General features: G+C 40.8%; 1 protein-coding gene across 1 annotated transcript in view; it reads left to right on the top strand.

Annotated features, from left to right (window-relative positions):
* Window positions 1-921: 921 nt before the first annotated feature.
* Window positions 922-5,358, top strand: part of thrap3a (thyroid hormone receptor associated protein 3a) — a 22,071-nt gene continuing 17,634 nt past the window's right edge. The window contains exon 1 of the mRNA XM_014018592.1: window positions 922-1,055. The gene's annotated coding sequence lies outside the window, so the exon portion shown is untranslated. The remainder of the gene's footprint in view (window positions 1,056-5,358) is intronic.

The following is a 5,358-nucleotide window of genomic DNA, read 5'->3' as shown; positions in this document are numbered from 1 at the left end:
GACCGAGACCTGCTTTTTGAGGTGGTCTCGGTCCGCTTCCAAACGAACTCTGGTGCGGTTCACTTCAGTTTGCTTCCTTTTTGGACTTCACAGGCCACCGTTGCTGAGCTAAATAAACTGAAAACATWCCTGTTTCGTCGTCTCCTGTTAGCAGCTCTACTGCCGGCATGTTGTGGGTCAGAACACGCAGAGCACCTCGTCTCATTTGGGTTGCGGGACACATTTACTGACGCCGCTCCAAAATTAGAATATCATCACGGAAACACCGTTAAATTAGCTGTTTCTGACATTTTAAATGCTATTGCAGTTGTACTATCAGCAAAAATGTGCGCATCAGAACCGCAGCAYGCAGGACTTCCTTGTTTTCTTCTGGATCTGTGGCTCAGTCCCGCCCCCGTCCTTTTTTTGTCCAATGGGAGCAATGATCGTCAGCCTCTTTGTTTACAAGTTATAGTTCATTTGCAAAAAAGCACAATGTGAATGCAAACCGCACCAGACGAAAAAAAAAAAGTCCATTTTTGGTCCGGACCAAACAATTGGACTAAAGAACTTTCCTGGTCTGAATACACCCTAAATATTTCTGGACTGGGACGAGCCCCCGTGTTTTTGCCCACTATAAACGGCCCTGCTGGTGCCAGCAGATAAAATCACACTGGCGTTAGAATTAAACACGATGACAGACGGAGCTGAAATCTCCTCCTGCAGCAGGATGTGTTCATTTTCCGGAACACGTTTTTCTTAAATTAATACATATTTTTTATTCGCTCATGTTTGTGGTGAAACTCGCTCACTGTGCGCTCCGCTTGGAGAGACGGAAGGCGGAAGGAAACGCGAAGCTGTGGCGTCACAGCCCCTCTGTGTGTGTGTGTGCGTGTGCGAACACCACGTACAGCTGACACACACTCACTCACTCACTCACAGAGAGTTGGGCACGAGAGCTAAGACAGGCGAGCAGGAGTCTGCAGGAGCTGCTTTTTCCTTTTTTCCTCTCCACCAGATTAAACCCAAAGTGAGTGAATGTGAAGCGGAGGCGCTGAACGACACCGAACCAACCGGTAAGTTCATTATTTATCATTTGACAGCTCTTTGTTTATTATTCCTTATAGTTTTTTTTTAATTATTATTATTTCATAAGAAAGGGAAGTTGCGTAGCGCCTTGATTAAAAAWCTGCCGCGAAATATTTGCAGAAAACTATTTGGTTAATTGAATTTGGCTGATTCTTAATCATTATGAACACGATGCATTAAGCTTCCACCAACTTTATGGTCTGAACATMATTTCTACAAATGATGAGCTGCTTTCAGTGGTTTTGCAGATTTCCAAACAATATTTAGGACTTTATATCTGCTGCTTCGTTTAATTCCAGGTTTTTGTTGCTCAGCCCAGTGAAAGAATGTTGTAATTACAGCTTCATGTCCCTCCACCTACATATAAAAGGGCTGAAATCTKAAGTCCAGCCAGGATCATCTCTTTGGGTTTCCTGTAGTGACACTGTGTGTGTTTGGAGGTCACCTGATTAGGGTGAAAATATAAAATCAAATGAAATTTGCATCCTTCTTGCCTGCAGGATCCTGGTTTAGTTGATCCTCTTTAGCAAACAGTAGTTGGACATAAAGTACACACAGACACACACAGAATCACAATTAAGGGTGTGCCTGTGGTGAAGAATGTTGAAGTTGCACAGCTTAAAAAAAATAGAATTATACATCTTGAAAGTGAAAGTGTTGGTGATCTTGCCATAATATAAAAAGTGTAATAAACAGACTTATTTTCCTCTATGAATCATAATCCTCATTTGACTGGATAAGCTGGTTTCTACATGGATGAAATGGAAGTTCTTCTGATTATGACAATCTTCATGAACAACAAAAATCCTCTCCAGCTCCACGCACAGATGCCAAGCCGCATGAAAGTGAACAACGACTGAGTGTACTTTAGRAAAAAAAACGTACCAAAACCATAAGTCATCATTTAGCCAGACTGTTCTCTTCAGACTGAAATAGAAGAGGACCTTTAGCTGATGAGTTCCAGGTTGYACTCAGGAGAGGCTCCACAAATGTGGCGATGACAAACAGCCGAGGGATGCGAGGAYGCCTGGCTTCACCGCAGGCTCTTTCCATACAGTCCGCCTTACATCCATCATTTAAATGGGGGAGAAGGTTAACTGCTGATTTCTGTCAWAAAAGTCAAACGGTGATGGGTTGAAGCTGGGGTCTGCGACATCTGATGTGGATTTCTGTAGCTTTGTAGTCACAGGATTACCTCCTGGGTGGAGTTCACGTGTTTCCTCTCCAGGTACTCTGGATTGCTCCCACTGGCCAGAAACATCAATGTTAGGTTAATTTATAGCTTTAAATTKTCTCTAGGTATGAACAGTTGTCTATCTCATTAGTCTCTATGCGTCCCTGCGATGGAGGACACTTGTCCAGGGTGTCCCCCTGCCTTTCACGCAGTGACTGCCGGAGACAGGAACCAGTCCCTCGTGACCCGTAAAGGAGAAGCAGTTTATTGTTTTCTATTTTAAACTCCAAACACATTTTGTGGCACTGAACACATTTTAAGTGGCTCTTTTAATTGTAAAAGTTAGTGATGTTCAATAGCACCAATTTCCTTTCCAATTCTGATACTGAGTAAAAACTCMGACTGGTGTTTGCGATACTGATCCAATACTGATAATTTGTGCAAAAACATGGAACATGTCTAAATACCTGCTTCATAAAGAATACAAAACATCAAAATAATTCATTCATTTTAAGCTCAGAAATGCATTGATGTAGCATCCATATTTGTCATATAGCCGACCTAATAGGCCTACAATAGAMAAAYAAAGGACACAATCATACAAAATATGTAAAAAGGGCATTTTAAATAATAAAAGGTGAAGTCAAATAATAAAACCATTAAACAAGATTATTGTTTGATCAAAAAGTACTATAAAAATGAAAACTTGAATCTTAATTTACTTCACATTAGCATATTAACATGAAAATCCCAAACATGTAACATGTATAGACTGAGCGACTGACTGAGGACGTGCTGCTGCACCTATGCAATACCAGGTGATTTAAAAAAAGTAGTTCCCACCAACTGCAATGATTTAGACAAGATTTCAAAAGTTTATTTACTTTCCACTGTGTTGTAACTTTGATTTATAAATGATAATTTTTAGTTCAAAGAAAATATAAATCAAAAATAAAGAACGTTATTATTTTGTTTATTATCTTGATTAAAGAAAATAAAATGTCTCTTTTGAGGGAGGTCTTCTGAGACCAGGTTCAAAGACAGGTGGAAATGTTTATTCTCCCTTGGGGTGACCCCTACACTTGTTAAAATGATATAAATGACCTGAAATGACAGAAGTATAAAAGTATCGATATTTTAATTTTTWGTATCAATTCTAGAGCATAAAGTTCTGGTATCGGTGGTATTGATATTTCAGTATCGATCGGCACATCGCTAGTAAAAGTTGAGGACTCCCAGGTTAGACGCACAATCAGATTGTCGCAGCTGAACGTCGGGTTGTGCTGAGCGAGCAGGTGCTCCCGTCTGTYAGTGCAGTTAATTACCAAAGACTAATCTCTGCTTGAAGTCATCACCTGTCTTTCCAGCAGCTACTGTGTCGGCTTTGAGACCGACAGATGTCAACAGTGTAAAGGAAAAAAAACAAAAAACAAAAAGCGAGACTCAGAATTGWTTATCTGTTCTTCCCACGCAGGACTCCTCCAGCTTCATCTCGTCTCACACGTCGCCACCAGTAGCTTTGCTGTTTATCAACTGCGTCAGCATGTATTCAACGTGTCGTGGGGGAATTCAAATGGAGCCCCCCCACAGCACATTTCAGAAACTCCACATTGTGCCGGGGACAGTTGCTGTGGCTTTACTAAAATAGCCATCAGTGGGAGGGGGGTGGGGGTCTCAGGGGCCACGTATAGATAGCAAGTGTGATTCCAGCTGCCTCTGTGGCATCCCGCTCTTAATGATAAGTCTGCTGATGGAGTGCAGCGTTTCTCCTCAGAAAGCTTTGAGCGGCGGCTCGGGTTGCAGGACCATTGTTGACGAGAGCCGCTTTCTGCTGTTACACAAAATTAACAGCTGATGGGGGTTACACAGCTGTCGTCGTGGGCTCTGAGATGTGTGTTGGACTCCTAATTATGCGTCTGAATGGGTCTGAGCACATCTCTGTAAACGCCTGAGTTCAGCTCTTTTTTCGATTTAAAACCCGCCTCAGCCTCATCTTTACTTAAGATTTTTATTTTTTTCCACGTGGCCTACTGTAAACCTGCTTTTCAGGTTCCATGTGGCATTCCGGTTAGTAAATGTACCGTTTCTGTTTTGCTTTTGAGTTGGAAAATCGACAAAAAGACTGTGAATTAAGAAAGTTTACTTTTCGTTTTAAAACTATGACTAGTTTTGTACATAATGGCAAGTATTCAACCAATMAGGCAACATTTGGAACATTCCTGGGGGACAGGAAGTTTTAGTTAAAGTTAAACTCAGTGAGCACTGATTAACTCCGACAATGAGGCTGGCAAAGAGGGCAGCTTATTATTAAAATCAATAAGGGTGCGAGGAAAAAGTGTTGATGACTTAAATATTGCCAGGAGTTTASTACGATGAGGGTTTGTGTCAGTGAGCTTATTCGTGTGCGGAAACAAAATAAAAGAAGATTAAAGGCTCTCCACAGTAATCAAGCTGCCGACCACACAGGGAGGAGAGCAGCTGCAGGCGGTCATCGGCCGACCAGCAGGTTAGCACCGTTCACTCTGTTAGCACATTACTTTATTTTAAAAAACTCATTCAAAATAACTCGCAGCAATACAAAGGTTTACTCAAGAGCTGAAGTGATGATTAGAATCACGTTTATTCCTAAATCTGTAAGGATCTAAAACCAAACTTTCATCTAAGCCGGAGTTATTGTCTCAGCATTTTGTCCTTCGTGGTGTTTCCTGATTTTTGGCACTAATGTTTCACCAGGTAACTCAGTTCGTGTTCTGATCTGCGCTAAAGGTAATGAAGTCTCGTAATTTAATCTCGCAGTCACGTGTTTCATGTTGCTTCACACGCCAAACCGGAAATTAAATTTATTCAAAMTAAATGTAACTGAATTTGAATCAACTTTTTGTTTTTGCAACACAGCAAAAACGCCAGTGTTAATTTAACACCCACAGTGTTAATTTTAACACCAACAAAGTGTCTAAATGTGTCCACACTCGCTGGTGTTAAAATAACATTTGTGAAAGTGTTAAATTTTAACACTCATATTTTTGTTAATTTAACACCAACCAGTGTTTAATATTCAATAATTCTTGGTGTCACATTAACATAAAAATAGTGTTAGTGTTAAAATATAGTGTTAA

Source organism: Austrofundulus limnaeus, unplaced genomic scaffold, assembly GCF_001266775.1.
Source record: "Austrofundulus limnaeus strain Quisiro unplaced genomic scaffold, Austrofundulus_limnaeus-1.0 Scaffold196, whole genome shotgun sequence".
NCBI lineage: Eukaryota > Metazoa > Chordata > Actinopteri > Cyprinodontiformes > Rivulidae > Austrofundulus > Austrofundulus limnaeus.
Note: the sequence above shows the minus strand (reverse complement) of the source record. Positions and strands in the feature narration are given on the sequence as shown.